An 11,838-nucleotide genomic window follows, 5' to 3' on the forward strand; every position below is an offset into this window, starting at 1 on the left:
ACTTTGGGTGCATTAGTAGTTTTGAATTTATGGTTTTTTTTTTGTTTTTGTTGCTGGTTTTTGTGGCTTGGTTGTAGGCTTTTTCTTACTAATTTTGTAGTGGGTGTGTTGGTTCTATTAGGCACTATTTTGTTTTGGGGCTTAAATGTTTTATCTAATTTATAAACTATTGGGGTTTTGAGTCCCTTGTAAGAAACTTGTTTTAACCCTTAATCAAAAATTTTAATTTTATATTCAACCATGCTCATCGAGTGATTCGTTGTTCTTGTAGAATTTACTTGATAATCACTATTTGAAGAAAGTCATTTATGTTTAACTTTAAATACTCAAGGTTTAGATATGCAACTATACAATTGTTCTTTGATCAAGTTCACAATTATAAATATGATCCAATGAATAAATGTGGGAGTTTATATATTATGGAAAGATATATAATACAATAGCTACAATAATTTTTTTTAAATATATCAAAACTTTATAATATTAAATGTATAAAGAAAGTCTCTTGAGAAAAAGTAATCCTTACAGAGCACAAGTGTGTATAAAAGAAATGGTAATGTTTTTTCTCAAGGCATGATCCTGATCTCATCGCTTATGATGTTAGAGCTTTTGCACTTAGTAAGACTTGATCAGTGGTGGGCTCACTTGGAACCATACAATTCCCACCAATCTAATGACATTTCAAATTATAACATTAACCCACAACGATGCTTAATACAACTATACATGTCATCCAATTTATAGATATTTAAAGGGTGAAAACTAGCAATCACTTCCCAAAGCCAAAACTATTGGAGGATTAATTGTCTGGAAAAGATACAATTCCTACATGTATAATACAAAAATATTCAAAAATTAAAATAAAAAAAGACTATTATTGTGATATATTTCACTATAAAAGCCCACGACACACTCCCTAATCTTAATGTTTTGTTTCCAAGATTACTTTTTATTTCTCACTCATATGCCTAACAAGATGCTCCAAACATTACCCTAGCAACTAACAATGAAGAACTAATGTAATTGCATTCAATCCACTCTATGATTCGCACAAAAATAGAAAATTCCAACCTACTACAGAAGCTTTCTTATTTAATGCCAATATAACCAATATTCAATTCAATAATTGAAAATTATTGATAAATAATGTTTCTATCCATGTCTTAAAAAATAAAATAGTGCTTGCAAAGCTATTGAAGCCGAGTGAAATAAATCATATGTTTAAGACCAATGTCACTTTAATCCAAACATTAAGGGATTAAGACAATCTCTAGCATGAATGACAATGTGCAAAAAAAGTGATGAAATCATGAGAAAAATTTAGCCCTTTGACATGTGATGCAACAACAACTATTTTGAGTCCTACTTACATACTTCATATTCCTAGGTCCCTTACTACCAATATGATAGTGGAAGAGGCTTTCAACATGTCAAAAATTGGTTTCTATACCACGCAATGGCTCTACTTTTATAAACAACACAAGAGGTTTTGGTTCCTCATCTAGAGATGGCAATGACTATCTAGATACAAATAGTGACTTTGATTGGGAAATATCATATAAATTTCTTCCATGGTTGTCTCTACCCATTTTCCTAACTAGGAAAGAGACTCATAAAATAAAAAGCTACTACTGAGGAGGGTTTGTCCATTTTGGATGATACTTTGGACTGTGCTAATCAATGAGGTAAAAAAGATGATAGAGTTTCTCTATTGCCTCCATTGGCTCCTACCTTAGCCTCTTGAGGAATTAGTGATCTATGAACCAGGATTTACAAGTTTTATAAACTTAATCCAAAATACAAATTTAATCCTTGATCGAGGTAGTAATTGTGTGGTATGCACTTTAAAGTGTTGAAATTACAAGAAAAATTATGCTTTCAACACAATTAATCATCTATGTGAATAACAATAAAAAAAAACTTAAAGAATTGAGGGAATAAGAAAGAGAATAAAAGAGACAGAAACAATTTTATATAGAGTTCATCCTATTAGGACTACATCTCCAGGTCCACTTCTCAATTAGGGGACTACTTTATTAATTCTACTAAGCAAACACTTTGTTACAGAATCCAAACTTTAAGCCTTCATGGTCTCTTTCTTCTTTTACAATTTTTGGTGTAGAATAACACATTGTAAAATCTCTCCTAAGAATTCAATAATTCCCTCCTACTAATCTCTCATAACAATTGTTTTTCCCAAGGACTAATTTCCCACAAGAAGTTCTTCTCCCTAGTCTAATTGTCTTCTAAAGGATAATATCACCCCTTTTATACTAATTTATTTCCTTATTTGGTTTATAGTCAAATAAAAAATTAATAATTCTTTTTATCTTTTATAATTTTAAGCCATTCAAGACAAAAACCAATAACACTCCTCAAATAATAAAATCCAAAAAAAACAAGCTAACCCCTTATTTTCACAAATAACAATCCCTTAATATACGCTGGTTTATAAAAATAGTAAGGGTCCATGTTGATTTTCTTTAGCAAATTTTTAAATTTAGATTTACAATTTTTCTATGTTTAGGGCACGTTATATTTGTTTTAACTACCCCATGTTATATTTATTTTAACTACCCCTATATATGGTGGGGATGACTTGGGCCCTGCACACCCATTTGTTTTTTAGTAAGTTGTGAGCAATTTGAAAACATTCAAATAAATAATTGCCGAATTACTTTTCAAATGCCATGTTTGGCCTAGTGATCTCCATGGTCCCTTGGAAGGGAGAGGTTAAGGGTTCAAACCCCTTAAAATGAGCTTTTAACAAACATGCCTAGATTGCCATTGAGTGCCACGTGGCACTATACTATTTACCTAGTTGACACATGTCAACCTGTTATCGCTCCATGTCAATGCCACACCATCATGGTAACTAGAATACTTTTGTTATGTTGATGTCATCATTTTGATTTAATATTTTTACTATCTTCAAACGGGCATATCTTTCACATATGGACTCCATTTTTGACATTGGAAAGTTCTTGACAAGCTCTTTAATTTGAAACCCCTTGTTGACCACTTTGGAGATGATTAATTTTTCACCTTTTTGATGATCTTTGTTCTTAGTTTGACCAAACATTGACCAAGTCTAACTTTTCACCAATCTCCATGGTCCCTTGGAAGGGAGAGGTTAAGGGTTAAAACCCCTTCAAATGAACTTTTAACAAACATGCCCAGATTGCCATCAAGTGCCACGTGGCACTATACAATTTACTTAGCTTTTAACAAACATGCCCTGATTGCCATCAAGTGCCATGTGGCACTATATTATTTACCTACTTGACACATGTCAACCTATTATCGGTCCATGTCAATGCCATGCCATCAAGCTGGCTAGAATGCTCTTGTCATGTTGATGTCATCATTTTGATTTAATATTTTTACTATCTTCAAATGAGCATATCTTTCACATATGGACTCCATTTTCGACGAAACAAATGCCATTGGAAAGCTCTTGACGAGCTCTTTAATTTGAAACCCACTGTTGACCACTTTGTGTTGAGATAATGGGTGTTGCACACATTGCATAATATTGTTATTATTTTATTTTATTATGTAATCTTGTGCCTAGATGGACGTGCAACATGTAAAGATTCCCATGGAATATTCTTGATGAGTTGTATTGTAACATTGTGAAAATATTTCATGTAATTATTTAATATTGGGTAAAAGAATTAAATGCCCAATATTAAATGTGGGGTCAGTTGGTTAGGTAGCACATGGTTTTAGCACATAGTTTATGTAATACCACTTGATGGTTTTGTGGGACTTACTACTATATAAGCAGCCACAAGGGTAGTTGTTGTAGAGAGAGAGTGACAAGGAGAAGACAAAAGGCAAGAGTCAAGCGGGACAAGGCTTGACAGGTTAGCCAAGGGATCATTTGTGAAGGTTGAAAGCATGGCATGGGATGTGTGGATTCATGTTTGTTCACATAGTTTGCTCGGTTGTGGCTATGGCCATGAAGGCTTCCATGGTTGTATGGCAATGGTATTTTTGGCTGAATAATACATGGTGATGGATGCTTTTGGAGGCTGGGTTTTTTCCCTCAATGAGGGTTTCCCAGGGTATATCTTGTGTCACATTTTGTGGATATGTTGTCTATTCTCTTGCATGTGGATTTTAATTCCATGTTTATTTCAGATCTATCATGGGTCATGTGGAAACGGTTATATTCTTTGTTGCCATGTTTCCTTACAAGTGGTATCAGAGCTATGGTTTTATTATTGTAACCTTAGATTGAATCCATGGAAATGCATGAGAGGATAAAAAAAAAAAGAGGCAAGATATATGAATAATTATTGCAGATCTGAGGGTTTTGGGTTTGTTGTTATGATGGGATGTTAAAAGATTTGGGCATGTGAAATTGTTGGACAAAAATATTTTTTCGGATGTTTCATTTAAATGAGGGTTTTGGGGGGTAGCTTGTAGAAATGGCCTCCTGGGTAAAAACATACCTCACCATTGGATCCGGGTCGACATTTTCATAAATTTTGATATATAATATGCCCTAGTTTGGCCATGTTCAGAGGAAATGAAAGAGTTTTTTTGGTTTCAGCCCATGATGGCCGTCAAATTTAATCCGGTCAGAATTTTCGTCACTGAAAAAAAAATTAAAAATGAAAAATCGTACTGAAAATGGTAAAAAGACTGTCTTAGTAAAATGGCCATAACTTTCTCTCAGAATATCGGATTTCAGAGTTCTTATAGGCGTTGGAAAGCTAATTCAGAGCACTACAAGATGGTGTAGGTTTGGTTCTATGATTTTGAAATTTTTTTAGGTTTTAAGAGCCCTAAAGTCAGATGTTGTTTATTTTGAGCACAGATTAGGGCATAACTTGGGCATACAGAGTCGGATTTTGGACTTTGAGTAGTCAACGGAAAGCTCTTGGAGAGCTTTACAAATTGGTTCAGATTTGGTGCAGGTTTGGCATGATTTATTTGTTGATATATTGATCTAAACAGTTTATAGATATATTTTGACTATGGTAAGATTGTGAGTTTATGGCATTGGAGATTTAAGATTTGATGTCATTGTATACTCAAGTTTGGTCTCATGATGATATGGTTATTAGTGTTTGATTTGGATATGCATGATGACTTGTTGGATCTACAAGTTGTGCAGTGTTGTAAGCGGTCTATACTTATAGGTTGCATTTATAGCTTGGTTATGGGTTGTCTTTGCCCATTGATCTTTCATTATTGATGCATATTTAGATTGGTGGCTTGAATTTGGGTTGTCTATTCCCTAAGTCACATGATTTACTATTTTCTTCATGTAGAAGGGATGAGATGTTGTTATCAGGTACAGTCATGGTGGAGGATTGTGGTTGACTATGCTGACAGGTTGGACATATTGAGAGCCAGATGCTCGGTTCATGGATGTGATCATGGTGTCATGAATTTTGGTATGATATGATTGGTTATACAAGTACATCCTTGATGTTCATTAGCTTGGATTTTCTGATTTGGTTATGGTGGTATATCTTCTTGGCTAAGGATCATGGTTAGTTGGTTTCTTTTGAGGAGCTCATGATGTGCACCTTGAGTTCTTTGATGGTTTGATGCCTTGGTTGATTCTCATGGTTAGAGGATGGGTTTTCATCATTATGTCATGGATAGCTTGGATACACGATTTAGTGGGAGCTTGTGACAGTGATGGGGTGATAGTGCAGCATTAGTTCCTGGTTTGGTTTATATCTTCTTGGTTTGGAGAGGATAGATTTTATGATGCCATAGGTAACTGGGTACCACGGTTGAGTGGGAGTTGTTGGCATTGATATATTTATTGAGTGTTTGCAGATGTTGGAGGTTTGTCTTAGATCCTGTTGCTGCAGAAGCGTCTTTGACATTTGCATGGTGCACTTGTTCTCTTCATGGTGTGTGGAGATGGTTTTCTTCATGGTGTGTGGAGATGGTTGCATCTTGAGGACTCATAGGGTTCTTGGAAAAGGTGTGGTTTATGCTTTTATTTGGCATGTTATCCTTGGTGTGAGGATGGTTTCATTATTATGTCATGGTATACTCTTCATACGCCTTTAGAGTTGTGACATGTTATGGTGTGTGCATGTAGAGCATGTTATCTCTTTAGTTGAGATGGTAAGATCATGTTGTCATGTTTATGTTCCTGAGGCCATGGTTGGAACTTTGACATTGATCTTGGTTTAGTTTATTGGTATTGAGTACACTGATCATAAGTTGGATACTTCATGATATTGCTATGTTGCATTTGGAGTTGGCATAGATTGATTGGTTACAGGTGCTCATGGATACTTAGAGACGGTGGTGATGCTGATTTCTCTTGGATTAGAGAAGTATTTGTTGGGATGGTTGATGGTTTCAGCAAGAAGTCCGAGGGGCAATCACCTTATATGGACTTGAGAGGAGATTGTTCTTAGATGAGTTTTGGTTGGAGACTTGGGTATCTTGATGAGCATTCTCATTCCCCACTCTTGGTCTACTCGGCGGTTTGCTACTTGAGAGGTATAGCCCATTGTTTTCTCTCAGTTGCATTATATTTATGCTTGTCTTTCATGGATATGGATCTTGAGCTATGGTACATGAGTTAGTTCTGGAGGGTTCATTTGAGAGATGGTTTAGCATTGGTTATCTCCATGTGCATATGTTGTTATGCTGGTTGAGTTTGGGAGATGGTTTTATATTGGGCATTTTTCTTGGATTAGGAATGGTTATTCCTTGGTTTAGGAATGGTTTATGAGTTTGATATTCTTGTGAGAGGCTTACATCCATGATGATTTATATGGTATGGTTTGGGTGTTGTTGACGCTTCTTGTTGGGGTTTTATGGAGGAGATCATACTTGCACAATTTACATCTAGAGTTGTGTGTAGAAGGACATGATACAGGTTATGATTTGCATGGTTTCTCCGATCTTGGTTATCTTCCTAGATGTTTAGTTTTGCCTACATTGGATTTGAGATTGGTTGGAGATTGTGATCACTGGTTTGTGCTCATGTATGTCATGTGAGAGATGACATGGTTATTTCTTTATCTCTTTCCTCTGTTGGTTGTGGTGAACTTGGGATAGCATTGGAGACTTGTTATGAGATTTTTTCTTGCAGGATATTAGTTTATGTATTGTGGATGTCCTTGATACTACATGGATTCACTTCTTTGAGATGTGTTGAGTGGATTGGTTATAGATTTGACATTATCTTTTGCAGTGGGAGCTTCTTGGTAAATATTTGGTAGGTATTGCTCTTGACACTTGTGATTGCAGGTTATAGATTAGATATGTCGGTGATATAAGATTCACATGTTATACCTTTGAGGTATGGATAGTTGGATGGGTTTGGCACTTTGCTGTGGGTGCTCTTTCAGCTATGGATATTTTGACAACTACGGATACATGTGATTACCTTTGGATCAGGTTTATTGTGCTTGGAATTTTAGTTGGTACAGGATTTTATGATCTTCTAATGCGACAGGTTGGGTGGCTTTCTCTTTGGATGGCTTCTATGTATGTCCAGTGGGAGTGGCATAATAGGAGGTGAGATATTCATGTTTGAGATGCTGGATACTTTGATTTTGTTGTGGGTACCAGGATGGAGCACTTGGTGTATTTTGATCCATGATGGTGGATGTGTTGGGAGGGATTGTTCCCTTGTTCATTTGTGTGGCTACGGATTGACCCTATGCAATGTATACAACAAGTGGGAGATTGTTGAGATAATGGGTGTTTCACACATTGCATAATATTGTTATTATTTTATTTTATTATGTAATGTTGTGCCTAGATGGACGTGCAACATGTAAAGATTCCCATGGAATATTCTTGATGAGTTGTATTGTAACATTGTGAAAATATTTCATGTAATTATTTAATATTGGGTAAAAGAATTAAATGCACAATATTAAATGTGGGGTTAGTTGGTTAGGTAGCACATGGTTTTAGCACATAGTTTATGTAATACCACTTGGTGGTTTTGTGGGACTTACTACTATATAAGTAGCCACAAGGGTAGTTTTTGTAGAGAGAGAGTGACAAGGAGAAGACAAAAGGCAAGAGTCGAGTGGGACAAGGCTTGACAGGTTAGCCAAGGGAGCATTTGTGAAGGTTGAAAGCATGGCATGGGATGTGTGGATTCATGTTTGTTCACATAGTTTTCTCGGTTGTGGCTATGGCCATGAAGGCTTCCATAGTTGTATGGCAATGGTATTTTTTGCTGAATAATACATGGTGATGGATGCTTTTGGAGGCTGGGTTTTTTCCCTCAACGAGGGTTTCCTAGGGTATATCTTGTGTCACATTTTGTGGGTATGTTGTCTATTCTCTTGCATGTGGATTTTAATTCTGTGTTTATTTCAGATCTATCATGGGTTATGTGGAAACGATTATATTCTTTGTTGCCATGTTTCCTTACACTTTGGAGATGATTAATTTTTCATCTTTTTGATGACCTTTGTTCTTAGTTTGACCAAACTTTGACCAAGCATAACTTTTCACCAATTAGTTATATAGTTCTTACTTTCAAACCCTACCCACATCTAAGTTTATGAAGTATTTTTGGGCATTTTTGATGTGACTCTTGTCTAATGATCTTGTATCATGTCCTCTCTTCTATTAGTGAATAGTTTACGATTAAACTTTAAATTTCAAAATGCATATTCATCAGAGAAAAAAAGAAAGGTAGGTGCATATAGTTAAAGATTTGTGGGTATAGTTTAGGAATATTTAGAAAATAATCAAAGTCTAGGATGCCCACCATCTCAAAATACAAAACAAACTCAACATTAATCACAAAATAGTCTTACATAACTTGTAGTTAACCTTGACTAACTCATACCTTCGATGCAAGAATATAATGTAATAGACAAGAAAATTTAGAGCATGCTTATTATCATCCCTAATATTTGGATATTCATGAGGATATAATTTGTATGAATACCTATTGGGAAGTTGTTGTTTTACTCAATTTAATAGCTTTACGAGCTTGGCTAAAGATTCAAAGACAACAAACATATGCAAATTCACAATGCTTATAGATTCAAGTGTACTAGGTTCTTATTGAGCTCTAAAACTAAATATTTATAGAATAATTATTCCCTGATAAACTGTGTCACTTCAACATTCAATGTTCTATTGGTATTATAATGCGTGTGAATTGTACAAATTTATGTTTTTAAATGTCATGAGGTGACATTAAGTTGACCAAATATATATCAAGTAAAATCTAAATAATTCATTAAAAATAATTTAAAATCATAGAGGTTTATTCATTTATTTTTAATTTAAGTCAAATTCTTAGAATTGAACTAGAAATTTGCAAGAGTGACCTAAGATAAAAGAAGGCAAATCTTCAAATATAAAATAAACTTGCAATTGCATACTTTTTTGCTTTCAACGATGAGCTCATAGGTATTTAATAATAAAATTATTTTTAAAAATATAATTTAATGTGAATAAACTTAACTATAATTAATTCTCAATTTAAAAGAAATTTAAATTTAAAAAAAATTAAATCGACTAAAAGAATATTATATTTAATTTGTCGCATATGTATAAAATGATCATCTAAAGAAATCTCCACATAATAAATCTATTGTGAAAAATTAATAGAAAAAAAACATGAAAAATAATAGCATGGATAAAGAAAAGAGAAAAAATAAACTAAAATAATTATAAAAACTAAATTAATTTAAAAATCTAAAAGATAAACTAATTTTAAAAATAAACTAATATATTTTTAAAAACAAAAATTAAACCAATTTAAGAAAAAAATAGATTTTCTAAAATAAATAATATGTCAACTTTCTATTTTTGAAATCATACGCTAATCTCTTATTGGCGAACGAATTGTCTTCCCTTAGAACATAAATAATTTGGTCTATACCCAAGGTAGGAAATCAATTATATTCACGACAGTTGGGTAAACATTTTTGTTAACCATTTCCCTCTGAATTCTTAAAGGTATAGCTCCCATTTGATAGATCATCAATGAATTTAATTTTAACAAAACAATAAATGTATGGATGCACTTTTACCTAAAAATGTTGAAGGGTCTCTCACATACTCCTAGGTATGAAGGTGTAATACAAAGATTCTTAGAAATGAAATAAAATTTAAAAGAACACATTCTTCTCAAAGCCGAACAACATTAAAAGAATAGCTCAGATTTTCAATAGTAAGAAACTGAAAAAGACTAAAAGATCTAGTATGACAAGTCAAGATAGAAATTAATATTATTGACAATCACCATAATGGTTCTCAAAGTAATTGTGAGTGACTAAGTCCAAACTCCAAGTCTTAAATATGAACACATACTAACAAACATATTGATGTAAAATCTTTAAGCACAAAATCTTAAGAAAAAAACAACATTTGCATATATATATACTTTCTATCCATTGCTATTTTAAAAAGCCTTAAAAAAAAAACCAATACTACTACTAAGATTTTTTTTCAATATCACTAAAAGCTAACCCTTTCTAAGTTTTATGCCCCAACATATATAGTTTTTCAAAACCCAAAAGGCCTCCATCAAAACCCAACCATTTTAGTTACAAATGGTTATCAAACACAATAGTTAAAAAAAGTTTTGAAACAGGAAAAAAAACAATTGCCCATAACTAAATTGCACCATTGGTCTTCTTGTCATCTTTGGTTGTTTGCTTTACCAATTTCTAGCTTCAGAAGGTGCTCATAAATTCCTAAACAATGTGGGAATGAGGGTTCTTTATGCTGAGAAACTTCAACCTACATGCATCCTTATGCAACCTCAATTTTTGAATCCTTTTGCTTTGCTAAGGCATGAACTCCCGGTTTAGATATAACATTGATTCGATATTAGCCACTATTGTAAAATCTTGGGATGTAGTGTTCTCACTATCTCTAATTTTAAACATGGCATCTTGGAAACTTTTTGTTAAATTCTCCAAATCTACACTCCCATCATCAAACTATAAGATGCTTGTAGGGTTTATTATTTGCATATCTTTTAGTATCTCTTTATGCATCTTAGTGACTTCATGCTCAATTGTACGCATCTCCTCTATGGCATCCTTAAAAAGGGACTCTTTCCAACTCATATTACTCTTCAAAATGAAGAGCATGCAAGGATCTACAAATTTCATAGGATTTTCACTCAAGAACTTTATTACACCATACTTTTCCACTTCATGCACCAGAAAAATCACTGCTTGACATCAACTTTGGTCTGTTCCCCATGCAGGAACAAGAGTCTAAACTTCCCCCAATAACACTTCCCCTTTTGTATATTGGTAGTGATGTCCAAAATAAACTTGCTTCCTTCCTTTGCAATGGATCCTACCCATTCATTCATTGCCTATGAAAGTAGTCTCCCCCTTTGCATTCATTTAACCAATTGCTAACTATAAGAGGAATTGGTGTCTAAAGATTGGGGAACTTGTATCAAAGGTAGGGCACCAACATTCATTAAAGAATCTATATATTCTACCATGGTGATAATCAAGTTTTTGAGTTCCCTCTTTTCCTTTGTCCTTCTCTGACCGAGTTAACATATGATTAGCTAAGAACTTGAAAATATGGTTGTCAGTGTCCCTGGTAAGAACTCCCAAGTCTATGATGGTGACTTTAAAGTCTTTAGCTTCTGCTTCACCCGAATCTGCTACTTCTGTTGTCACCTTCCTTGTGATAGGATCCTTAGTCAGACGTGGATCATTCCTTATCATTTTGTTCTTTGGAGTAAATGAAGCATATTTAGTGACTATGTCTTTAACTGGCATAGATACTAGCTAAAGACTGTGTCTCTTACTAACAAAATTAGACATTTAGGGTGGAATACCATTTTCCACCATTGCTCCTAGATTAGTTCTGGGAGGAGTTATAAAGTTG

The sequence above is a fragment of the Cupressus sempervirens genome, chromosome 11 (genome assembly GCF_028749045.1).
Source record: "Cupressus sempervirens isolate cs-2001-9-10 chromosome 11, ASM2874904v1, whole genome shotgun sequence".
Lineage (NCBI taxonomy): Eukaryota > Viridiplantae > Streptophyta > Pinopsida > Cupressales > Cupressaceae > Cupressus > Cupressus sempervirens.